Raw genomic sequence first — 26467 nt, 5'->3', positions numbered from 1 at the left:
GGCCCCGCGCGGAGCCCGCGCCCCCCGGGACCCCGCCGGGCCGCGGCCGCTCCGGCGGCCCTCGGTCCCCGCTGCCGCTCCGCGCCGGGGACGCGCTGGAAAACAAAGGGGCGAAGAAAGTGCCGAAAACTGCCCCGGCGGCGACGGGCCCGGCCCCGCGGAGCCCCGCACCCCGCGGCCCGCACGGCCTGGCCACGCACAGTAACGGCGGTTCTTGTTCCCCGCGGGCGGCTCGGTGCGGGAGCGCGGCGGGGGCGGGCGGCACCGCAGGCCGAGCCCGCTCGGGGCCGGGGTTAATGACTCGGGGCTGCAACGCCCGGCGCTTATCGCAGTTACGTGAAACGCGGGTCTCTGTCGGTCCCCGCCGGTCCCCGGGACCCGCCGCGCCCGGGCTCCCGCTCCCGCACGCACCCTCCGCGGGGAGCGTGTGTGTGTGCCCTGGCTGTGCACGGCGTGCGGGGGTGCCACGCACACGCGGGATTTATACTGTGAATTATTTATAATTTGGGTTGCATTTGTTTGTGTCTTTGGTTGTTTGTTTTTTTTAATTGTTAAATTCTCCCTACCTTTTCTAAAAAACCAACCAAACAAAAAAAAATTGGTTTCTAGCAAGGTCTCTTTCTCCCTCCCGCTGTGCTCGGGGCTGCTCTCGGTGTGTCCTGGACTCTGTAACGCGGAGTCCCCTCCGTGCCTGCTGTCTTTCTCCTTTTCTCGCTCCTGTTTAATATGGAGCAATTTTCTGGAGGCTCGGTGACTCGGTGACTCCCTCCTTAGGGTCACATTGAGTTCGAATCCGACTGAAGGTGCAGGAATCCTGCAACGGGGGAAATAAGAGAATAGAGAGAATGGGGTCAAGTTGGCTGCTTAGAGGCCAAAACTCCCATAGCTGCCTTTAAAAATATATGTATATTTTGCTTTCCTCACCGTATTACGGATTGCAGCTTCCTCTTTCAGGTATTTTCCTCACAGCCTAAAGCCCTTGCTTCCTTTTGCCTCCCCCCCCTCCACACCCCCGTTAGGGGAGAAGTGGGGGGAGGAGAGAAAATAAAAGGAAAAGAAATGGGGGGGGGAGAGAGGGGAAAAAATAAAACCCATTGAGTTTAGGCAAATAAGGTTTGGTCTCCGTATCCTATTACAAAGCACTTTGAATATGCAAGACATCACACAAGACCAGTTATTCCAGTTACGACAAACTTAAAAAGAGAAAAAAGCGAGGCATGTTTAGATTGTAATTTGTTAGAGCAAGATTCGTATTTAAAATTCTGTCTTTTAAATTTTTTTTTTTCAGCCTTGCGTTGTATCCAGCCTTTTTCTGATGTCTGGGTTGTTGGGGTTTTTTTGGATTATTATTATTATTATTAAAATCTTTCCATCAAGTTTAGGAAGACCGCTGCGAGCAACACATTTTCTGTATTTTTGTTCCTGTATCTCGGAGGAGAGTTGGCAGGGATTCTGTGGTTTGCAGTTACACAATATGTTATCATGTTTTTAATCACTAAATCATTGCAGTGGTTATAGATTTACAGTCTTAGGGTATTACTGAGCGGCGCAGCGCAGCCCGTGTGTGCGGGGACATACGAGAGCATGCCGTTAACATGCTCGTGAACTTTGCTTTTAAATCATTTCCCGGCCGAGCCGCGGCGGAGCACGGAGCCAGCATTTTGGCATCACCCCTCCACGCACTTGAGGAAAGTTTGTGCAACCCTCCCGGCAGGGCAGGAGCTCCGATGGGCGTCGTGCGCGCCCCGTCCCGCGGCGCTGGCGGTAAGCAGCGGGTCAGGGGGCGCGAGGGGCGGCCGGTGGGCCAGGGCCGCCACCTGCGTGGCCGGGGGGAGCGGGCAGCCCCGCCGGCTGCCCTCTGCTCCCGTTTCCCCCTTTATTATGTAACAGAGCCCTCGGCAGCATTAAAAATTCAGCATTACAAGCTGATTGTAATGCTCCCTCATTAGGGAGCACTGTCTGGTCCGGCGCTGAGCGAAAACGGAGTGTGGCTTTTCGGCTGCTGCAGCGGCGGAGGCCAGGGAGCAGCCGGGAGGGGGGCGGCTGTCCCAGGCCCCTGGCAGCAGGATCATGCTGGGCTCCCCTCTGCTGTGCAGCAACGGCCCCGTGGCCAGGCCCAGGGCTCACCAGGCTCCTGCTCTGCCGACAGCTGAAGGCTTTTTCCCTGCACGGCTGCCCGAGCTGCCTCCCGCCCGGTCCCCCTCCGCAGGCAGCCTTGACTGGAACAAAAGCAAAGAAAAGGCACATTAGAGGGGAGAGAAGCTCTATGTCTGGCCGGAGAAGTTGCTTTGCTGTATTTGTATTTTTTCCCCCACACTCTTTTTTTTTTAACACAGTCATTTTGGGAGCAGAGGGCAGCAGGAAGTTGGCTCCAGCCCCTCTCCCGCGCAGCAGTGCCGGCTGCAGCAGCGCTGGCCCTCGGCCGTGGAGCCCCTGGACCCTTCCTCCCATCCTGACGCTGCCTTTTGTTCCCGCAGGACCGAGCCAAGGTTCTGCTCGGTGGGCCGGGGCATCGCGGGCAGCTCCGCGTGCCCGGCACCGTCGCCTGTCCTTGTCGTGGCCGCTGTCACACCAGGGCCCGGTGGTGGCCGCTCTGACAAAAGCGAAGGCTTGTGTCCCTCTTTTATTTCTCCGCTTTGACCCCCCCGCCCCAGTTGCTGTCGGTGTCGTACCGGAGGCCGGGAGCAGCCCGGGGCAGCACATTTCCTTTGGGCCTGGCCAGCAGTTGAACGGCTTCAGTGGGGATTGCTGAATCTCAAACTGATGGACGCACGGCTGGTTGTGTCAGCCTCCCTGTTAACACCTCCCTCCGCTTTCCAAAATAACAGTAATAGCAATAGTAATAATAAAAAAAATGATGTTGCATGGAGAAGTAGAAAAAGGACTCGTCGGCTTTTAAATCGACTTTATTCACATGCTGTGTTCTGTTCTGTTCTGTGGGGGCTCGATCTCTTGTGGGATCATTTCCCTGTTGGTGTCACTTGCTCGGATGTGGTAGGAGAGTTTTCGGCAACCATCTTCTGTGGATGCTGCCGGCAGTGCATGCTGGCCTTGCCGTGGTGCCAGGGCTGGAGGTGTGTTTGCACTGCAGAGGAGATGGGTTTGGGACGGATGGGCTGGGGAGAGGCTGAGTGTTTCACGGCTCTTGTGTCCCTTCACCAGAGCACAGCGAAGGTTTGGCCTTTGTGTGCCTTCAGGGGCCGTGTGCCAGTGGGCACGGCCGGCCGGCGGGAGAGGTGTGCTGTGAACAAAGCTGGGTCCCGCCAGGTCCCCCTGACCTGGCCACATGCTGGATCCCTGTGCCGCTCGCGGGCTCTTGCAACTGACGACCACAGGGGCTTTGGTCTGGGAGAGGCCCCCAGGGCTGCAGCAGGTGCCTGTGGGGGCTGTCCCCCTTGCACTGCTCCTGATTCCTCATGGTGGGTCATCCCCCATGCCCTCTGGGAGCCCCAGGGGGGCTGGCCCCACTATCCCTGAGGCAGTGCAGGGCAGGGGAGGACTGGAGAGAAGAGCTCCTCCCTGGCGAGTGGGGCTGCCCTTCCCTCCTCCCTCCTTCCTCACCAGCTGAAATTCAGGCCGGGCGTCCAGCGCATGGCGGCGGTGATGGGGCTGTCGTGGCAGGAGAGTGGGAATCAAAACATCTGTGCGCAGGCCTGGGCGCCGCAGCCTCTAATGGTTTTGACGGAGCTGTTGTGGTCTGTTGTCTGGAAAATCTGCATTCTGCGCCGTGCCCGAGGGGGCCGCGGCACCGCAGACCGTGGCGGTACCTAAATATAACCGCCTCGCGCCGAGGGGTGAGGTGAGGGCAGCGGGAGCAGGCCGCCCGCCCGCCTCCTGCTTTGTCTCTGATCTGCGATTCAGGCATTTTTGTTTGCTCCTGAGGTTGGGTTTGTGTGTAGGCAGGGATTGGAAAAATAGATAAATTCCAGCTAGTTTAAAAAAAGAAAAAGAAAAAAAAACAAAACAACAAAAGGGTGGATGAGTCGGGCTTCCCTCGCTGCAAGCAGCGGTCCTGCCGCTGGGTCCGGGATCCTAACACCCCTGGCTGTCCCGGCTGCCCGCCTTGGCATTCCTCCTTTTCCTTGGAGATGCTGCAGGTCTTGCTCAGGTCCCATTGCGCCAGCAAGGAGCCAGCACTTCCCAGTGCTTCCTTGTCATCTGCGCCGGACAGACGTGTCCATCTGTCAGTGCGGGAGGTGGATGGTCATCGCCACAGCAACGCTGGCTCTGCACGGGGTATGTGCACCAGGTGTGCACGGTGCGTGTCAGAACTGACTGTGAGCACAGTCCAAGTTCACTCCCACCTGAAATTATTTTTCAGCTGGGGATGTCAGGAAGGGAGCTCTGTACAGGCCGCAGCCAGCGGTCGCTCCCCGCACATCCCAGGCACTGCTGAGGTGGAGGGACTGCGGGATGATGGCGGGTGCTGCTGGCAGGCTGTGGCCACCCGGTTTTGCCCTTGAGTTTGCTGCTGGGAGAAAGACACTTGGCTGTTGATTGTAATTTCATTATGTCACAAGTGCCAAACATGCCTCTTGCTAAGAAAAGGCCCAGAGGAGCAGCAGTATTTTTCTATTTTCCCTCTGGAAAATAAACATTTTGCAGTGTTGCGAATTGTGTGGTGCATGTTGCTGTGGAGCAGGAGGGTGATGGCCCTGTGGTAACCAGGCTTTCAGGTATTAAACCTGGTGAGGGCTGAGCCATGCGAGTTCCTCTGCTTGATGGGGATACTGGAGCAGATGATGTGCATGGCAGCTCTGGTAAAAGGTTTTCTCCTGTCCTCCCCCTCCCTGGTATCTGGGAAAGTGCAGCCTGCGGGGCCTCTAACACATTAGGTCTCAGTAAGTGTTTATTTTCATGGCCCAAGCGTACCTGCTGGAGCATCAGTCCGTGCTTGGGGAGGATGGGAGCAGGCGTGCTCTGGGAGCTGCTCCCAAACCTTCAGGTCCAAGCAGCAGAGCATCCTGCATCCCACCTTGTGTTTACTTTGTGCTTCCAACTGCAATTCCCTGGCTGGTGGCGGCCTGACTCCAAAACAGCTGGCTGGCCTAGTTTGGTCGCAAGGGGTTTAACCTTGCTTTTGCCACGCTACCGCCGGCTGCCTTGTGCAAACACCGTGGTGCTCGCCGTGGAATTCAGTGCACGTACAGAAACGCTGATAGTAACGTGGCGATGATGTGCTTGATCCTGCTGGGTTGGGTGCTGGGTTTCCTGAGCAGCTGTGATGTCTGGTAACAGGCTCTGAGGGTTTTGGTCTTGTTATAATGGAGTTGAGGAGGTTATGAAGGCACAGCTGACTGAGCTGCAGTCAGGTGCAGGTTGTTTGGGCTGAAAGGTGCAGTCAGGTGCGTGTTTGGGATGATGCAGTATTTGGGAGTTCACCAAGGTGGATTTGCTGAGGTATGATGTGGTGGGAAAGCGTGCTGGCAGGCCTGGAGCTTGGTTCAGAAGACTGAGCAGGGGGAGTGCATGGAGCTACTTGGTGTCTGAGGCACAGGTTTGAGAGCTGCAGAGTCTGCAAAGCAGCACTGCTCCTGCAGTGTGGAGGTGTTCTGGATTGAAGCTGTGCACAGCAGCTTGTGTGTTTCACCTCTGTCGCTGGTGTTACAGAGGCTGGTGCCCAGACCCTTGGATACCTCAGAAGCAGAGCAGGGGCTGCCCCAGCTGTGTCGGAGTGTGGGAGGTTCCCACAGGATGGCTGCAGAGGCGATGCTGCCAGGCCGTGGTTCCCTGGGTGTGCGCTGTTGGACAGCACTGGGTGTCAGTGCCAGCACAAGAGCTGGTCTCGGATGAGCAGTAGCAGTGTGCCCACGGCTATTGGAGTGGTACCACCGGGTGGTCCTTGTTCCCGGTGCATGTCCTCTGGCTGAGCTGAGGTGGCTTTGTGCTGCTGGTGTGTGAGCGAGCAAAGCCCAGGGAGCAGAGGGCGGATGGCCACCACGTCCCCTCTGGCTGGCCACCACATCCCCGCGTCCTTGCGTGGTTCCCATCACAGCCCCTGACTGTGCCAGACAGAACTGTAGATGTCAGGCTTTGCACAGAAAGGAGAGCGGGGAGGGAGGGCGAGGAGGAGACACAAGCGCGCAGCAGCAGGGCTGCGAGGTTCAAATTAACCTTCTGCTTTGTTGGTGTCGAAGCGAGGCGCCTCGGCCCCCGGCACAGCGCACGTCACACACCCACCATCATTCACACGCAGCTACGTGGAGCAGTGGGGCCAGGAGCAGGGCATCGCTCCCCAAAGGTGCTGGGGACGAGGGACAGCAGGTGCCAGAGGCAGTGTTGGGCCCAGGCACTGGAGGTGTAGACACCCAGTGGATCCCAGGGGCTGGCAGAGCTCACTGTGTCCCCAGGGCCCTGCAGTCAGCGCTCTCGCGTCCAGCTTTGAGGAACAAGTGCTCTGGCCTTTCATCTGGGAATCAGGTCTGCAGCACCCAGGCGTGTGCTCCTCCACAGCTGTTTCAGGTGTCAGAGCCTAAATTTCTCCTCTTTAATTTTCTCCTGTTAATTTTGTCTCTTTTAGTCTTACATACTTCCTTCCCCAATTCCTTTCTTCTTGCTGTTTTTCATCTTCCATAGAGACAGTTAAAAGCAGCTTAACACCGTGAGCTTGTTTGGAAGTCAGAAGATCCGTTTCAGCTCTGACGCTGACTTTGGGCAAGACACCAAGTGTTTGCCTCAGCTGGAGGATGAAACGGGCTGATGCGTAGTTCACATGCAGGGACTGTAAGTGGGGGTTAATTATGAAAAATCGTGACATGTCTTAAATCCCCAGAGCATTGTTGAATCCTTAAATTTTAAATGGGGGTGCCTGCTGTGGGCAGCTGCAGAGCAGAGGGGTCATTCAGAGTGGATCGGCACCTCCCGGCAGGGTGGTCATTTTGGAGGCCTGTGCTCTGGTACTGGAGAAACCGGGCTGGTTGGGCTTTGTTTTGTAACACCTTTTTATCTCTCCTGATGTTGCTGCCTTCTGGAGCCCAGAGCACTGGGGCAGAGGACTGGTCATGTTGGCCAGGATTTGTAGTCTGGGTGAGTCCAAGCCTAAGCACTGAGCCACATGTGAAGGTGTAGGCAGGTTTATGTTCTGAACTCGCGTTCCTCAGGATGAGCTCCTCTGGGCATGGCATTGGGCCTGCAGCACAGCTGGAGGAAGAGGCAGTGGGGCAGAATGAGGCAGTAGGGCAGAACGTGCCAGTTGGGATGGTTGTGTTATGGGCCAAGGAGTGAGGATGGTGGACAAGAAGCACGTGCTGCCCCACGACAGGCTGGTGCTGGAGAAAGGCTGGCAGGCTGGTTTTTGTGGCAGTACTTCGTGGCTGGCAGAGGGGAGAGCAGGTGGTGTGCCAGGCGTTGCTGCAAGGCCGTGCCCTTTTCTCGCAGTGGAGCAGGACGTGTGCTGCGTGCTGGCGTGGGATGCCTGGCCCTGGGGAGGGCAGCCAGCACCGCCTGCCCCTCTGCTATTTCAGAAACTTGGTGAATAGCAGTGCCTGTCTGAAGGAGCTGCCACAGATTTTTTTCCTTGGTTGCCTTATTTTAATCAGCCTCTCCGCTGTTTCCTCTTTATTTTGAAGGGTGTGGAAGTCTTGGAGATTTGCATGAGATCCTGGAAATTCCCCAGGTGGTGGGTCAGCTGCCAGCGCAGCCCTGCGTGAAAAGCTGCCTTCACAGCGGGCTTGCAGCGGTTTCACCTGGAACTGCAGATGTTTGAGCAATGGAGCCAAGCTCTGGAAGCACTCGGGGGATTGCTTGGAGCACATGGAGGAGGAGGAGGAGGAGGAGGGCTGGGGTCAGCCTCACAGCATAACTGACTTCTCTTTTCTTGAAACCACCCAGCTGTGCCCAGGCTGCAGACCTGGTTGCCAGAAGCCTCTTGGAAGGTCCTCCTGCTGTCGGCAGTGAGACTGGAAGTGTCTAACCAGCAACTCCTTCAGCCTCATAGCATCCTTTTGGGTCTCTGGAGTGATACTCCACTCTTAGGAGTGGAGATTTCCTTCCTCTAGTCTGAGTGGCCACTGGGCTGTGCAGTTGTCTGGTTACTTCAGGCAGGAGCTGGGTATCAGGACTCTGGTTTTGATCCCTCCAGCAATCTTTTTCTCAGTTCCTTCTTGCTTATGGGCACAAAGCACTTGAAGTAGTAATGGTCAGCAAGATACTTTTGATGAGGTTCCTCAAGAAGCACTGGCTGTCCTCTGGAGCTCTGAAGTGCTCCACTGGAGAACAGGGGTGGAGAGGTGTCAGGCAGAGCTGCAGGTGTTTTACTGCTGGTGGTGCCCAGGGAGTCTCCTGCATTTAGAAATGTAAAAAAATGTAGGGAAACAGAAAAAGCTCCAGACTGCCATTGAAACATACCCTTCTAGGAGGTGGAGGGTGGTATTTTGGTCACAATTTCCCCCAAGCAAATATTTGGGATACTAAGAACTGTGCCTGTGTCTTGTTGGAGGCCTTGCTGGACTGTGTGGCAGGACTGGGTGCTTTCTCAGCTCTACATTTATTTACCTTCATTAAGACTCAGCCATTATTGCAGTTACCTGAATGTTGAACAGTTCTGAGTGATGCTCTTGACTGTGCCTGATCAGCACAGAGGAGGGGATGGCAACTTCAAGTCAGCCCCATGGTCCAGGTCACCATGGCAGTTCTGGCAGTTCTGAGCCCCAAAGATGATGCTGGTGACTGCTGTGGGGATGGCTCCTACCTTCCTGGTGACTGGAAATAAAAGGACCGGGTGTCTTAGGGTGTAGATCATTTACAAAAGGGGAAGATGATCATGAAATAAGGCTTCTTTTGGTAGAAGCAACTACTGTGGTTACTGCAGCAGAAAGGACAGAGAGGTGGTTCTTTAGTGTTCTCATGGTATCTTGAGTGTAAATGTTTTTTGTTTGTTTGGGGTTTTTTGTTGTTTTTTTTAAAGGTTCCTTCTTCTTTGTATGAGCCTCTTGCACAGCAGAGGAAGAGAAACACTTAACAAAAATAGAACCTGTGTTTGCCTAAAATGAGGTTGCTGTGCCATGTTTAGGACTCGAGACTGTGTGACTTTGAAGCTGTGACTGCATTTCACGCTGCTGATACCCTTTTAACTGTCTTAGGTAAACAGTACGATTGGGCTCCAAGAAGTGTCTGGTGAAAGCTGTGCTCGGCTCCTCGTTCTGACTGTTTCAAAGATTTTCAGAACAAATACCCTCTGCTTACCAGCACCCTTTCTACTTAGGAAAGTTTACATTGATTTATTATTATTTTTTCAAAGGATTTACTTACACATTAGAATGCCCCATGGACATTATTTTCAGTTCAAGGAGGGTTTATTTTAGTTTGGCTTAATTGAATTGGAAACAGTTACGAGCTGTACCAAAGCAGCTGGATTTCGAACCAAAACAGGAATGTCCACGAGCAGGTTTACACCGCTGTGTTCACACACTGTGTGCTGGATTCCTGTTGTTTACCCGTGTGTAGGAACTCCTGGCAAGTAAATCACCACAAGGGCTCAGTGGTGCCAGGGCAAGAGGCAGGGGCTGCAGGGGATGGTGTCGTGTCCATGTGTGACATTGATGCTGCTGCCAAGGCCAGCCTTGCCCTGGATGCTTTTTCCTTTTGCTGACACAGAGCTTTGGGGCAGTGGCACGGGGAAGTAGTTTAGGGAAGGGACCTGGGTTAGAAAAACTGCCAAAGGATGGGGGGGAAAATAAAGCTTCCTCAAAATATTTTTATTTTTGGTGGTTTTGCCTGCTTCCTTTTAATTTGAAATAGTCGTGTGATACAGGTTGTTGCTGCAGAATGACTGTGCTGGAGCAGAGGGGAGTGGGCAGGCAGGACCAAGAGCCCTTCCTAGAGGAACAGTGGCAGAGGAGCCCTCGCTCTGCTGCTGCGCCAGCCAGAATCATGTGTGGAGCTGGGGCCTAAGTGTATGTTTGGTGTAGGGAGCAAGGCACTGCTTTTAGTCATCTTTATTTTATTACTATTTTGTCCTTTCAGAAGTACAGTTTGGTTAAACTAAAGAGTATCCCTGGGTAGCCTTCCACCTAAGGAAGCTGAGCTAAGGCTGAGGCATAGGCTTGGCTTAAGGCACAGCTCCTCCTGCCATGGAAGGACGAGTTGGTCCCCACAGTACCCTGGCTCCTTCTGAGTGTTCTCCTTTCAGGAGCCCTGGCATGGGGAGCTGGGTGGGAATTGCTGTGCTGTGCTGTGGGTGAGCAGCTGGGGCCGCTGGCAGCCAGGGCCTTGTCCCGGGAACTGCCATGTGCAGCCCTGGCCCTGCTCCAGCCGCTGCCGCGGGCTTCATGCCCCGTGCGTTCCGCACCGTTCCTCCCGCCCTGCGGGGCCGGCACCTGGAGCAACTGGCAGCCTGGGTGGCTTCTGTTTGTAGTTTCACCTGCTTAAACAAATAAACAATATCTTTGCTCCCAGTTCCTCTGCAGCAGCACTGGCCAGTGTTTCTGAAGGATCTGACTCCTGGTCTCTGAAGGGTCCGTAGGTGCCCCAGGTAACGCCAACTCCTCCCTCCTGCCCCTGACCAGTGCTCTTTGCAGTTCTAAAACAAATATTTGCTGCAGGTTTTGAAACTCATTTAAGCAATTGCCTTTACCATGTCCAAGGAGTCTCTTTCGTGTCTCTCTGACGTTGCAGAGGTCTGGGATGTGACTGGTGGCAGTGGAAGGGTTGGCAGAGGCTGTTCCAGCCACCCATGGGGGCACGGGTGCCCAGGCACACACTGTGCCCTACCCTGGTGCGGGTTGTGCTGGGTCTGGATGAGCTCCTGGATCTCAGCTGTGTGTGTAGTGTTCTTGGCGTGCTTGTGGGTCAGGTGTGTTTAGACTGTGTGGCAAGGTCCATCTCTCCATCCATGTCCAAGCACCGGAGCAGCGACGGCTCTCTTGGGGCCATCTTTGTACAGATTCCCCTTTTCCTGGTCATTACGGAGCAATTCCTGTATAAACCCCCAGATTCTGACTGTTTCTACAGACTAATGATTTCTTAGTGGTTTATTCTGTACAAAGGCATTAGTAAAGCAAAACTTCATACCCTACAGTGAAACTGTGATCTTAACTGGCTTCCAAGTGAGGACAAGCAGAAGTAATTTCTCGTGCAAACACGAGAACAAAAGCCAGAACAAGAAGGATAGTTTCTAAATTGGATAGTGCAGGACATGAGAGTGGACTGTTAGAGCTGCTGTGATTTCTTCGATAAAGTCTGTTTTGAAACTTTGCATTGAGGGGGAAAAAATCTAGTCTGGAATATTTCTACTGTAATGCTCTTTCAGAATGGTTCAGTTGTGTGTTATCTGTTGTGGTGGGAAGCTCATCCGTTCATCCTGCCTGATGGTTCAGACTTGGCTCCTGTTTGGATGTGTCATCCTGCAGCCGCTCCGAGCACCCCGGCTGCTTGCTGACTGCAGATACAGAGGTGGTGGTTTCCAACACTGTTCTGAAAATGCCTGGCTGCACTTGCTGCCCGTTCCCCATGTGCAGAGGGCTCCGTATACCCCGTGGCTGGGCCAGGCCACTTTGCTCTCTGCCCAAGCTGACGGTCTGTGCTCAGAGCTGCAGTGACGAGAAACTTGCATTTAATAAAAGTCACCATGGAAGGGTTCTTGGGATCTTGCCAGGGAGAGTTTCCTGTTTAAAATTAGAAATTGGATTTTTTTTCTTTTTGTTAATCCTTGATGTAAACTGGCAGTTGCTGGAGTTTTCTTTTAAATCCTGGGGTGCCAGTCGGTGGGAGTTGGGGCAAGAGGAACACACAAACAAGCAGAACTCCAGAATCGTGGAATTGCAGGTTTTGGCCTTTTGCAAGAAGAAAAATAGTAAATTTTGTGTAATACTGAGTCCTTAGTGGTAGTAAGTGACTCATTAGGCAAAAGCAACGTGTGGAAACGCAGGGAGCTTTGAGGCTGTCCAGGTGCTGGGCAGTGGGTGGGGAGGGCCAGAGCTGGGCCAAGCACACCTGCAGCCTCTGCAGGAGCAAGGAGGCGAGCTCAGGTGAAATGCAGTGTGATAAAGCCAACTGCTGTAGTGGATTTTGGAAGGGTAAACTTGTTGAACTACAGCAGTAGTCAGGATTTTGTTCTGTTCAGGTCATTTTTGCTGTTTCAGGCTTTTGGGCACATTCTTTGGTACATCGGGTGTGTGATTTGTTCTTTGTGATGCAAGATGCCTTGTGCATCCCCTCTGGGGGAGAGCAGCATGGGGAGCCCGCTCTACCCTGATTTCAGGTGAGGCTGCTGTGGTGAGGAACCTCTGCTTTGGCTTTTCTCTGGCAGCTCTTTACTTCTGAGTGGGATTGAAGAATTTATCCCATTCCTTTGTTTTATATGGAAAGAAACCTTATCCCTGCGGCTTCTGTTGCTGCTGGTCGTAGGAGTGTTGGCGGAGATAAGGGCCAGTTCCCGAACTCCCCTGGGAGTGGCTGGCAGCCTGCCTTGCCTGACCCACAGGAGCCAGTCTGGATCCCTGTGTGCTAATGGGCCTGCCTTGTCCTGCCTTGTTTGTCATGATTTGTGGCTGCATTTATATGCAAATACTAACAACTTGCCGCTGAGTTAATTAGTGTTTTTTCTCTTTGCTTCCTGGAGCTTAAGCAAAAGGTCTTTATTCTCCCCATTTTGGTGGTCTGACCTGCTCCACCCGCTCCCCCACACCAGCATCCTGCTGCCTGTGCTGAGGGTGCTGGGGACCTGGATCTCCTTTGGGGAGTTCTGACCCAGTTACATGAACTGGCTGCAGACCCTCATGGACCTCAGGACACAGCTGTGTGTTGAGGGGTTGAGGTGGTCACCATAGCTGGGATGCCCTGGGTGTCCGGATGAGCATTTGCTCCCAGGCTTTGGTAGTGGTTGCTTTGTGGATGAGCAGATCCAGGCCAGCTCTGTATTCCTGGAGATACCCAGTGTTTGCTTTCTAATGTCGGGATTAAGCACATTAGCTGCAATGGGATGGATGATTCTCGCCAGATGAGAGGCTCCAAGTGCCTGTCTGGTGACCTGGACATGACAAGGATGGAGTGGGAATTGCTGGCCTTTAACATCAGCTGGGAGTTGCCTTTTTGCTTTGGCAGAGGGGAAGGCAGGCATTTCTTCCCCTCCTGGGAATGGTGTCTTCATGTCCTTGGTTGGGCATGAGGATTTTACTCATTTTGATCTTTCATTCCGTCTGATTTTCTGTGGGCCCTGCAGGTGTTGGCGTCTGCTGGGGTCACAGGTTGGGTTGGTTCCCTGTGTGCTCTGTGGCAGGTGGGGTCAGCAGCAGGAGACTGGGCACTGCTGGGCAGGAGCTGCTCCAGGGGCCACAGTGGTGCCCGGGCTGTGGCTCCCAGCTGGTGTCATGAGCTGGGCAGTTCTGCTTGTCCCACCCTGCGTCTTTCTGCCCTCCAGCCAAGGCTTTCCACAGTTACTGAGTCAGAACTTCTGTTTTGTTTTTAAGCCTTTGTTTTTCCCCTGGAAGGCAGGGCTGTGGTTTCTCTGTGGCAGGGGCGACAGCCTCCAGCCTGAGGCCAGGGAGTGGCAAGTCCCAGCTGGAAATTGGTAACCTTTTGCTCTACCACCTTGCTCGTATTTGGAGCCTTGGTGCCCTATTGCATGATGGTGGAGGAGTGAAGTAGAGGTGGAAATGGTAACTTGTGCAGCATACAGCTGGAAGAGGAGAGGTACCCATCAGTATCCTGCCAAGGAAAGCTGCCAGGAGCAGCAGATTGCTGGTCAAGAGGCTTTTCCAGATCTTGGAGCCCAGTTGCTGCACGTTTCTGCTGTCATCTGAGGGATAGTAAAAGGGAGGGAGTTTGAACTATTTTATATCGGTTTCCTGCTCCGTTGCCCCTCTGATTTGAAAAAACTGTTATGGTACCTGGCGATGTTTGTCACCATTGGATTTTAGACCTGAGAGGTGTATTTTTTGCGTGCTCTTCCATTTCACACCCTTCAAGGCAAAGAGATGTAGCACACCCATCCTGCTGCTGCACCAAATTTTTCTGAGGAAGTGCAGAAATGGGGATTTTTCGGCAATCTGTGTGAGCAGACTCCCAGTGCTGCAATGGGCTTTTAACTCCGTAAAGCTGAGATTTTCTAGGAAACTCAGGTCAGCCTAGGTAAGGTCCAGGCAGGAGGGGCTGAATTTAGGATCTTGCAATGTGAAATACGGATTTTTCTTGTTCCATTTGGGCTGGTGGGACCCTATCTGCCCTAGTGACTGTCTCAGCGCAAAGGTCTGAGGTGAGAAGCAGCTTGAAAAGGCTGTGTGGCATGTGAGGAAGCAAGTTAGCTCTTAATCATATCATATTGGCCTCCTTTGCGGCAGATACATCTGCTGTAAAATGCTTAGTGCTGAGCACCTGATTGGGCAGCCCATGCTAAGTGTTCAAACTCCTGCTGCCTTTTTTCTTCAAACAATATCTTCTGGCTTCCAGATTTCTGATAAATTGATAAGAGGAATTGCGTGAGTCAATAGAGTTGTAGACACTTTGCCAATATAACCCCAGCGCTATTGATCTGCCAGTAAATTAAAGTCTTACTTAGAGGCTGCCGATATTTCTAATCTCCTGCCTCACCAATTACACCCTCCCAGCTACCTGGGAAAGACAGCGACGAGAGACGAGGCTGCTGAGGTTTTTCCCAGCGAGCTGGGCCGTGGCAGCCAGTGCTGCGTGGGGCAGGGGGGCTCAGGAATGGCCCTTGGGGTGGCACTAAGGTGGGTACTTGTTGGAAATGCTGCAGAAGGGATTCGCCAGGTTAGGGTTCATCCTGCTGCAGCTCCCAGGCAAAGACCTGGCTGCTGGGGATGGAGACAGTTCAGAGGGGCAGCAAGCCAGTGTCCCTGGGCTGTGTCCAGCTAGAGCTAGGACACTCTGCCCCCAGCCCTCTGCCTTCCCTGGCATGGAGTGGCCAATGCTGTCACATCCTGGTCACATCCATCATGGCCCTGCAGAAGGGACTCCCAAGAAGGGATGCTTACTGGAAGAGGGGGATGCAGGGAACCCCACTGCCCTGCAGCTCCTTCTCTGCTGCCTGCCCTGGGCACTGCCCCTCCGCTGCCAGGACACAGAGAGGGGCTTTCAGCTGTCCAAGGGGCCATGGATCAGAGAGCTCCTGCAGGGCTCCCACGTCCTGGTGAGGTTTCACTGGATTCACGCCCGATAAGCCCCTTTCAAGTCTCATTTACGTTTGAAAGTCCATAGTTAGCTTTGGGAAGAAATCTCCAGATAAACGCTGTGTTCTTTCTAATACCCCAGAGCGAAAATCAATGGGAGGGATAATTCCTTCCCTTGTCCTACATGGACTTTCATGTGTTTCTACCTCCAGCAGCACCTTTTAAATAAAGAGAAGCAGCAGCCGTCCTTCCCTTCTTGCTGGCTCAGCACCACCGAGTTGCCCTGAGCAGAGCGGGATGCTCAATTGGGGATTTCTGTTGGCACCTTTGGTCCAATTCGGGCTTGTACTGGGATAAAACTGCCCACGTTGCTGGATTTGCAGAGCTGGGAGTAGGGATATTTTTGGGAATTCACGTCCAGAGTGGTCTGTAGCTGGAGCAGAGCAAGGCCATGGTGAGGGGATTTAAAACAAAATTTTCCTTACATTAAATGCAGTGAAGGTTGTTGTCTTATAAAACTGCTGCCAGATGGAAGATGGGCCCATAGTATTACCATTTTTTTATCTGAAGCTTGTGCAGAGCACTCTGGGCAGTGACATCTCTTCTGCCAGGCAGCCGGCAGTGCCTGCTATATGAGGCAGATCCAGTTTCCAGAAATACCTTGATAAGAATTAGTAGCTGAGACTGGTCCAAGACAGCTCCTCCAGACTGCCCTGGAACATGCTTATGTCTAAGAGTTGCATCCTCCAGCAATGAAGTTCTTTATCTGGCCACTTCCCTGCTGGCTGCATTGAGCTGCATTTTCCCTGATGTTGTGAAGTTATCGTATAGGATGTACATTAAAAGTTGTAACTATTCCAAGTCTGCTGTTTTGGCAGGGAATTGCTGAGTCTCATGATCTGTCTGTAATGGAGTAGAGATGCTGAGCTGCAGCAGGATATATTTACACCGAAAGCTTTTTTGTGGAGGAAACATCCAAGCAGCTAAACAGGTCAATGATGTCTTTAAGTTTCTGGTAGCTCCTGGTACAGTGCTGGCAGCGCTGGGCAGGCAGGGGGGAGCTGCACAGGTACCAGGTTGCCTCCCCTGGTTAGAAGAGATGAGGGGGCAGCGGGAAATCCTGTGTGGACCAGATGCTCAATAAAGGTGGTGTTGAAAAGGGTGACTCAGTCCTTGCTGTATTGAGATACTTGAATCCTGTTCACACCTGGTGATGCCGATGCCCGAGGCAAGAGCAGGTTGGAACAAGGCTTCTCTACTGTATCTAAATAAGTTTTCAGGGTTTCCTTGGGGCATTTTGCTCCCTCCTGGACACCGCTCAGAGTCCCACAGTCCAGAGCTGGATAAAGGGTTTGTGAAACTTTGTGGATGGCAGATAATTCCTTGCTCCTTTTAACTGGAGCAGGTAATGGATCAGGGATTCAGCTTGTTTTTCCACCCATTTCTGTTGGCCAGGACTGGAACTGCTACCCGCAGCTCTCCGTGGAGCAGGGAGTCACCCGAGGTGACTTCCATCATAAATATTGCACAGCACTCGACAGGGAACAACATCACTGGGATGGAACCCATTCATTAGCAGCATCTCTGTGTCTGCCCAGGTTTGCTTTTAGGATTGGGATCAGCTGAAGCTATTTCTGGTGGGTTCGTGACGATTTCTCTCCAGCTGTCAGAGACACAGGCGACTCGGCTACCGGCCCTTGCGTTTCTCCTTCTTCGCATCCTGAAATATTTAGTGCTCTGTACGTGAACTTAATGACTGAGCAGGGATATTAACGGGTTACAGTCCAAAACCTCTAATTCAAATGTCCCTTGACTTGCAGGAAATCTAACTTTGGGATTTTTGTGCTCTCTGCCAAGGTTGGTAATTTGGACAGTGTTCCTAATTTATTTCCACAAATTGGAGAAGGCTGTAATTTACTATTTTAGGAATCACGTGGTTCAAAAGACCTTTAATTAAAAAAAAGAAAGTTCAGTGCATGTCTGAAACTATAAGAATCACTAGACTGGATCAGAACAGTAACGTGTAGTAATTTGACCTGTGCAAAGTGGACAAATTCTTCTCAATTTTCTCTTCTGACCTATCTGCAGAGCAGTGTATTTATGGAGTCATGGAAGCACAGACTGGAAGGGGACTCAGTCTGTACCAAGAGGGATGTTGCTGAGACCATGATGTCTCTCCTAGGATCTTGCTCTAGGGACCCTGTGCCTGTGCTACGTCCTCTGTAGGTAACAGAGGGAAAAACATAACTCCTACCCTAAAACTTGGCCTGCAGTGATACAAGAATGTGGGGTTTTTGGTGGATAGTGAGTAAAATAGGTCGCTGTTATTATCTGTGTGTTGGAAAATTTAACCATTCTCTCTTTTCCAGAGCTTTACAAGACCAATTCCCCATTGAAACAGAAAGGTTCATGTAACCTTCAAAGCAAAGGTTGAGGTGTTTTACTCCAGTTCTCCAGTACCTCCAGTTTGCTTTTGAGCCTGTGAGCTCTTGGTTTCAGGGATGAGAGCTGCCTTTCTGTGTGAGTGTCGCTGTGGCTTTGGTGGTGTAAGGCAAGTTTATAGGCAACTCCCTTGTGTGTTATCTAGCAGAAAAACAGCGTGTGAGGTTATCTGCCAGCATTGAGATTCTGTGAAGCTCCTCTCCACTCATCTCTATGCAGGGCTGATCTAATTGTTTAAGGTACAGATTTTGCTACCTGGCTGTTCAGCTGTTTTCTGACATCACTAGTATACTGGAAACAAACCTCACTGGATTTGGGGCATACAGTCTGCAGCAAATACTTTGCTGCCACGTCAGAGCAAGTGGCTCATTGATAGTTCCTGTTTTAGTCACCTAACTTCATGTCTCACCTCAAATATTAAAAAGGAAGTTGAGGCTAAAAGTAAAGCATTGCTTTCGTAAAATAGTAAAAGTTGTGTAAAGATGAACACTCCCACAGGAACAGTAACTTCAGAGGGCATGTTCTTACCTTAGTTTTGGAGTGGTGACTGTACACCAGGCTGTAAGACCATGTTGGACCACATCTCTGCTGTTGGCCCTCTCAGTAGATATTCCAGTATAGGTGCATAATACTCTCTGAAACACAGGTTCCTGGTGGAGGCAGTGGGGTGGGAGGGGGTACCTGCCTGGGTCTTATCCCTTGAGTTAGCTGGGCTGTAACTTAGAGGCACAGCCTGTAAGAATTGTCCCTGGTGGGCAAGCAGAGGTGTGGGGGGAGCTGTAGAGAGTGCCAGATGCCCAGCAGTGTATTAAACACTAGTTGAGTACAGGAGGGCAGCATATCACAGGAGAGAGATAAGCAAAGTTCTCTGATTGTGGATCAATAAAGGTTAGTGACATCATATCTCAAAGTGAGAGAACCTGCTTTCTACAGACCATTTATCAGATTGCAGGCTGAAGCAGCATTAACCTCTTCCTAACCAGGAGTCTGCTCCTTATCTGCCTTCAGACCAAATCACCGTCCACATCTGCCACAGAAGGCTCCTGACCCTGCCTGTGCAATCCCGGCAGTGGTGTATTGTGCTCAGCTCTCTCCAGTGGGGAGAGCACGGTGCTGGGCCAGCTGGGAACGGGGTCATGGGATGCACTGATTTTGGAAGTGCTTCCCATCTTGGTGTTTATCTGCTCTTCTCTTACTTGTTGCTGTTATGTCCTCGGTGAGGTGGAAGATGCTACATCTCAGTGGTAGGACATGACAGGAGTTGTCACCTTGGTTAAAGGTCTGGCACTGTGCCAGGAGCCTCGGGATGTGATTGTAAAAGGCATCCTTAGATTAATCAGTTTTCTACGGCAGCAATGGCTGTGAAATCAGTGTGGATGGTCTTCAGGAAGAGTTGTGTGGGGCAGCAGGCGGCCTTGGGCGTGTGGTATGTGCTGCACTCCTCGATGGGTCTGCCCTCCTGTGTTTGCTGTTGTTACCAAAACAGATTAAAGCTAAACTGCGTGGATCAGTCTATTCTGCAGTCCTATTTCTCTGCTGTGTGTGGTGAGGCGCCAGCTTTCCACATGAATGCAACTTCTGAATGTGGGGAGTGTGGAGCCGCGTGCCTCGGTTGGATAAACGCAGAGCTGGGAGTTGTGGGTGACCCCGGCGCTGCTGGCGTGAGTGGCTCCGGTGGGCTCTGCAGGGACTGGCCCTGGGAGCACACCAGGTGCTGGGTCCAGCCTGAGGGGACCCACCAGTCCCCCACAGCTTTTTTATCACTTTTCACTTTCTGATCTTGTTTTCAAGTGATTGGTAACATGAGGTACCTAAAAATGAGCAAACTTCGCTCTTCTGTGTTTACCAGAGGAGTGTTAAGGATCCTGTGGAACATCCATGCCCTGCAGTAGGGAGTAGGGTGTAGGTGTTCCTGCTGTGTGGGTGCAGGTGCAGGTCTCTTGCTTTCTATGAATGAAAGAAAAAGGTGCTGCCTGGAGCACCTGCAGTGGAGGTTTAGAGATAAGATAGCGAGGAGGGATGACGGGCACAGGGTCAGGGGCAAGAACAGAGGTAATTCCCTGAATGAACTTCTCTTGTCTAGCAAGGAAATACCAATTTTTTTCAGAACCTACAGAGACTTGAGCCATAAAGACTTTCTGATTAGCTTTCATCCTTTCTCCATTGGTGATTTCTCATGGCAAAGAGCCCTTTTCTGTGGTGCCCTGGGCTGTGCCCCCGGGGAGTGGTGGAGGGCCTTACCACTGTGTGTCCTGGTGGGTCAGGGGGACAGTGGTGATGGAGCCTGTGCTAATGGGCTGGTGTCCAAGTGGAAAGTGTATTTTCAATGAGGAAGTGCTGAGATATTAGTGGAGCCTGGATTACCCTGTGATTGTGCTGTCAATACTGCTGTATTGAGTCGGAGAGAGCCTGCACGACACAGGGAAACACTTAGCTCACTGCTGCTGCTTATTGAGAAGCCAATAGCAATTTACGTGCTGACACTTGACATCGAATCCATTCCCAGAGGTACAGCTCCTGCTAAGCCACTGCTGGGCTTGCCCTCACACCTGCGCCTTCCCTTGGCCTCAGAGCTGTAGGTGTGACAATGCTGAGATGCCTCCAAATGCACTCACCCGCTGGAGGGACCAGTGCCTGCCCCTGGAGCTCTTCTGGGACAGGCAGGTGGGGACCAGTTCCGAGAAGCAGTGGGAAACCTGCGCTCCAAGGATCTGGTCTCACATGGGATTAGCTTTATGTGTGTATTCAGTGAAAAAGAGGGAGTGTGGGTGCTTTGGTCCTTCAGTCCCACATCCTGACAGCCCGAAGCACCTGGGGCCTCTCATCCGAAGCAGCTGGATTCCTTCTGTCCTGCTTTTCTGTTTTCCTGGGACAAGCACAGCTGAGCCCAAGGGCCCTTCTGGCTTCCACATCTACCTTTTAAGAAAAATTTAAGATCATCTGATGCCAAATACTTTTGAGAGGAATAACATCCGGGATATTTCTTTGAGCCTGAACTCACTAAAACAGGAACTAGGCCATAAAGGAGTGAGGATGGGATGACAGCAGAACTGGAGTACTGGAACGAGGTGGGAAGCAGAACGTGGGGAACCTGTGTCCTGGTGATGTGCTTGCTGTCAGGTGCTGGTGCTGCAGTTCTGCAGGAGCCCTGAGGAGTTAAAAGACCCAAAGTCAACGGTCTTCTCAGCCCCAGTGTGCTGGGGCAGTGAAAACTCCCATAGGTTTTTAAGTGCAGCTCTTGCTGTTTCACTGCATTGCCTGGCAAACAATTTTACATGTTCTCTGTTAGCTGTGGCATTGCTTTTTGGTCACTGTTCCCTTTGCGGTTCCCTCATGTGTCCCAGCCTTCTGGGAGGAGTAGAAAACCTGCGTCCTAAATCGAAAAGGAAACAAAGCGAGCATGATGTGCAAGGGAGGCGCTTGGAGCGACTCTTCATTTTACCGAAGTGGAATTTAGGTCATCTTGCAGGTCGTGTTTTAAATATCTGTGTTGCTTCACGCTAGCAGGTTGCGTAGCCAGTGTGCAGTGTCGTGGCTGTGCAGGGTGTGTGGACAGGAGGGAGCAAGCCCAAAGCAGTCAGTGTTGCACTCTCCTGCAGCTCACTGAGGAGAGCAGGGACACACGATGGGGACACATTGCAGTGTCTCCAGACCCCTGCTAGAGCAGGGTAGGTGAGGGCTGTGAGTGCCCCATGTCTCCCAGGGGTCCCTGCTGTGCCGGTGGCCTGTGGCCCGGTGCAGGGTGGATCATGTGGCTTTGCTGGAGGCTGATCAGGTATCAACCTGCTGTGGTTGTGAATGGGCTTTCCCTGCCACAAAGCAGGGACAGTGTGCCTGTCCCCCTGCCCTGCTCTTGTCCCAAGGCAGGTGTTCCTGTTTGCAGTCCAGAGCCAGAACCAGCAGCAGGTGCATTTTCTGGAACTCACTGCTGTGTGTGGTGGCTGTAACCAGAGCTGGGACCTGGTGTGGGAGCCCATGTGGAGACCTCTGGGGACCCAATCACTCTGCATTTCAGCAATACTGGCTTCCTTCAGACACTTCAAAAACTGTGGCAAAAATCAATACAAAAGTAGATTTGATGGAGGAGAACAAAAGGAAGAGGACATGTCGGCTTCCAATGCCTGCTGAAGCGCAACAGAGGGTGAAGCAGCAGGCGCATCCATTGGGATGCCGGATAGCCAGGGTGCTGGGTGGGACACCTTGGGATGCCGGGTGGCTGAGGTGGCAGGTGTGACACCTCAGCGTGTGCTTTTGTAGAGGTCCCTATTGCTTATTTTAGTTTGTTATAGTCTATTGCTAATCTTGTTCAGCAGTTGCTCCTCTTAATTATTGGAGCACCTTTACAGAGATGTAGCAGATTAATCCTTTCAGTTCTGCTCGCTACCAGAAGAGATTGCCACCATTATTCCTGTGCTGTGAAAGGAGAGGTTGGAGCAGGGAGAAGCAGGGCTAAATTTAGAAAGCCTGCACTCACACGTGCTGCTCGATAGCTGTAGAGGAGCGTATGGTGGCAGGTACCAGTGTGAGCAGTGAGTGTATGTGCAGCAGGTGAGGCTGGGGCAGCCCAGCAGAGTTTCACAGGCATCACAGCCACATCGTGACCTGCTGGGCACGATGCCTTGGCAGCCCCTCGGCACATTTTCAGCAGGGAAGGCAGGTCCGAGGCATCACTTATCTGGTCCTTGCCTTGCTGGAACACAAATATTAACTGACAAACAGTTGCATAAGAAACAGCCTGTTGGCTTATCTTCCAGTGAAAGAAATAAACGGGAAAAGAAGGGAAGTTAACTTATAAGCCAATGAACCTCTACTGTGCTGGCGTTAGTGAGGCCCAAGGTTTGCATGAGGGCTGCTGGGCTTGCCTCCCAGAAGCTCATCTTGGAGGAAATAGAGAAATGCTCCCATGTTAGTTAGACACGCAGGTTGGCTGAGTACGTAGGTGCTGTGATGTAGCAAGTGCCAGCTGCCCAACACTGGGGCTGGGTCCTTGAAGCCCTTTGATTTGTGCTGGAGAGCCCCTGCCCCAGCACCTGCTCTATCTGCCTCCACTCCCAGCTCAGGTGTTCTCTGTAACGTGGTCACAGTCCTACATGTGGTTCCAGCTGAGGCCTTGCAGTGCTATTAACGTCCCCTTCGTTGCTTCCTTGTTTCCACAAACACTCTGAACAATATCTGGAGATCATGTTTGCCACTTGCCCAGCTGCATCCTTTGGTTCATCCTGACCAGTGCATCAGTCTGTCTCCTCCTGTGTAATTCCCAGTTAGTAAACCCTGAATTTACTGCAGAAACTCAGAGTTTTCCTGTTGTACCCTTGGATTTAGTTCCTTCCTTGTTATTCTAGACCTCAAATCCTAACTTTCTCCTGTGTAATATTCTGGTCTTCCACTGTGTTGGATATGCTTCTCAGTTTAATTTCGTCAAGGATTGGTGTTCTCTGCTGATCGGCAGCAAGGCCAGCAGTGATGTTGGCACGTTAGCTCCCAAGGCCTTTCCAAATAACCTCTATGCAGGGCAGTATTCTCTTTACATCATCTTGGTGTCAGCTGCTCCTGGCCTAGTTTTCTGCCTTTTTTAGTCGTAGCTTAGTGCCTATCTTCTCTAGCATAACCCTGGTGTGGTGTGGAAGAAGGGACAGTTCTTTCAGTAAAGGAAGATACTGGGTTAGTTTTTACAGTGTGTCTTTGATAAACTTCCCTTATATTTGATCTGGGTTTCCATTTATTGCTGTATCTTTTATTATTCTTCCTTTCAGAGTACTCCCAGTTCTATCTGTTAGGAGAAAAAGCCAATAAATGCCACAGCAGTGTCTCCCCAGTCCTGTTTGAGCATGGGTATTTGTTGTCTGTACCCAGCGCAGCTCCTGAGCTGATGGATTGTTACGAATATCAATGTTAAACCTGTCTAAGATGTACTTGGCTGTTCTTAATTGTTTTGGACTGTATAGATTTAGATTAGACGTGAGGCCCTGGCACAGGTTGCCCAGAGAAGCTGTGGCTGCCCCATCCCTGGAAGTGCTCAAGGCCAGGTCGGACGAGGGTTGGAGCAACCTGGTCTAGTGGAAGGTGTCCTTGCTCATGGCAGGGAGGTGGAATGAAATGGGCTTTAAGGTCCCTTCCCACCCAACTCAGTGTGTGATTCTGGGACAGCTGTTATTGTTAGCTCAAATTGTGAAATTTTAAGAGAAAATGCAAAGAGGGAGAAGGTATCTTGAAAATTGAGGTGAATGGTCATGTGGGGGTGGAGCAGTTCTGTGTGTGCTGGTGAGTTGCAGTTGTCTGAGGTATATCTCCCTGGCTCTGGGTGCTGTGGCTTTTGGAGTGGCTCCTTCATGCTTCTCTGCTTTGGAGTGCTGCTGTGCTCACGGTTTTCAGTCCATCTCCCTCGAGAAAGGTGGGGGCATCCTGGTCGTGGGTGGTTCTAGTTTGGAAAGGCTCATTCTTCACTGACAGAGCTGGGAAAGCAGTTGAACCTGAAGTCGCTGGGGGCTAGTTCGCACTGCTCACGGGTGCCAGTGGAATGAGAGCTGGGCTGTGAGGTGGGAAGAGGACAGTTCTGTGCTGCTGCACCCTGGGGTTAAGAGTGAAAGTAGTGATTTGTGTTTTCTCCATACTTGAATCTGAGACTTTAAACAAGAAGTAAATTCGTTCAGTGAATAACAGAAGCTTAAATTAAATAGATGATTATTATTGAAACCTTTGAAAGAATGCAGATTGTCCCAAAGCAGACGTTCCTCTGTGGGGCTGTCCCAGCGCTGCTGCTGGAGGTGGCTGGGAGGCAGCAGGAGGTCTGGACTGAGCAGATTCTATGTTATGCTTCAGGTTTCTTTCAGCACATTCAGCACTTGCTGAATGATGATGCAAATGAAAGATGGGTGGTGGGAGCTCCTCAGCATGGCCAGCAGTGCTTGGTCTGCGCTGACAGTTTGTCCTGATCTTCCTTTTACCTTTGTTTTCACTTTCTGTTACTACTTGACTAGAATTCTGTTGCATTTACAGTCTGCAGTTGTGGTGTGCAGGGTCAGGGGTGGTTGTCCCACGATGAGTTCTGATGCCTTGTGCTGTGCATTGTTCGGAGGTGGTTATTGAGCAGCTTCCTTGTGCCTGGCCTGCTGTGATCTGTGAAAGCTGGCTGCTGCTCCCTGTGTCCCTCACAGCACCCGTGTGCCAGCATCTGACATGCACCAGGTCTCATTTCTGCAAGGAGCTCCCAGCGCCAGCAGTGCTTGATCCACTGTCTGAGCCGTGGCTGTGACGGGTCATTCTGGCAACTGCAGCTTGTGATTAAAAAGAAAATCAGTCACTGTCATCTTGGACCCCAGCACCAGTGATCTGACAGTCCATGAGGCATCAGCTTCTTCCTGATCAGAGGATCTTAGATTCAGGACTGCCCCAAGGGTTGTCCTCTGACTCAGGCAGCTACCAGAAAGCTCATCTCATTTCATGACTAGCACAGGCAGCCACACCATTTCCCTGCCTGAAGAGGCTGCTGGGAGACCCAGCAGTTTTTGATTGGATCTTCAGGGCCTCGGTGTGTGGCTCTAGAAGAGCAGAGGGTTGGAACTGCAACTGCTGCTGTGTGGCCACACCCTGGAAATTCCCTTATGTCCTCAGGGAGGTCGAAGCTGTCACCCGAGTTTTCAGGCAGGGTAGGACTGCTGGCCCTGGCCTTCAGCCTCACAGTTCTCGCACCAGACAGAGGCTGCAGCTGAGGTCATCTCCCCCCTTTAGAAAAGGGAACTAGTTTCCAGCTCTGCTTTGGGAGCACTGAACTTCCATCTCACGTGACCGCTGCCAAGGGTAGCCATTCTCTGGCTGCCAGAGCTCTGCCAGTGATGCTCCTTCTCACTCTGCATACCCATGGACCTTCCTGCAGCCCTGGCATCTCCAAGGGCAGGTGCCCCTGCGTGGGGCGAGTGGGGGCTGCTTCACTCCCATACCTGGCTGCTCAGAGGTTCCCAGAGGTCCCAGGTGTCCACATATCTTCCGGAGAATGGATGTCTCCACGCAGAATACAAGCTGATGTGTTTTCCAGAGCTGTAGTCCTTGGAAAAAATGTAGTCATGCAGGGTTAGTTTTCATCTTCCTTCTCATTCCCACTTTCTGTGGTATGTTAAAATTGGATTGTAATTGAGCAACTTGTTCCCAGCTGTATCTTTAATGCTGGCATTTGCTGTGACTTCCAGAGATGTTTTAAATAGGATGGAGAGTCATCCATAGGATCATCTACAGCAATGGGTGGTTCACATCAGGAAATGATTTAGGGAGCAGACTTAAGGAAATGTTATTTGTAAAATGTCTTCAGCTTATCACATCCTTTTAAGAGATGGGGTCAAGGAGCAGATGGGGCTGAGCTCCAATGAGATGGTGTGTGTATGCATATGGAGGGGCAGATTTTAGGGAGCCTGGGAAAGGCTCTGGCGTTATCTGTGGCAAGAGCGGGGCTGTGTAGCCCACCAAATGCTGCTGTCATGGACTGGGAAGGCGTCAAAGGTCCAGTGGCTGGTTTTATGTCCCTGTGGAGCTGGGAGCTCAACTGCAGCTGGCTAGGCTCCAGCTCCTCCTGATACAGTTTGGCTCATGGTGTCACTGGGAAGAAAGGACCTGAATTCAGTTGAGGATGAGGGGAAGGACGTTGAGGAGGAGCCTGATGCTCAGAAAGCTCAGGGACATACCTGTAATAACCTATGGCTTCAAAAAAATAATGTATTTCCTAATTTTATTGATAAACAGAGTGTATGGGGCTGTGAAAAAGTGTGCAAATTACTTCTCAGCCTCCCTTCCGGACTGATTCCCTTGGATCAGCTGACAGAGAGCCATAGTCACTCAGCCTTTGATGCTTAGGAGGCCGGGCTGGATAAGTAATGATTCCTTTAGGCCTGGCTTCCTGGAGTCATCTCCTTATCCTTGTTCACCCAGGTAATTAAAACCTTGCCCGAGCCAGTAGCAGGGTGCCTCCTCCC

General features: G+C 51.9%; 1 protein-coding gene across 1 annotated transcript in view; it reads left to right on the top strand.

Moving 5' to 3' along the window:
• Nucleotides 1–391: 391 nt before the first annotated feature.
• ZFHX3 (zinc finger homeobox 3) overlaps nt 392–26467 on the top strand; it is a 129110-nt gene continuing 103034 nt past the window's right edge. The window contains exon 1 of the mRNA XM_027684934.1: nt 392–1764. The gene's annotated coding sequence lies outside the window, so the exon portion shown is untranslated. The remainder of the gene's footprint in view (nt 1765–26467) is intronic.

Source organism: Neopelma chrysocephalum, unplaced genomic scaffold (assembly GCF_003984885.1).
Source record: "Neopelma chrysocephalum unplaced genomic scaffold, ASM398488v2 Primary Assembly neopelma1_68, whole genome shotgun sequence".
Classification (NCBI taxonomy): Eukaryota; Metazoa; Chordata; class Aves; order Passeriformes; family Pipridae; genus Neopelma; species Neopelma chrysocephalum.
This window is presented reverse-complemented; position numbering and strand designations above follow the sequence as displayed.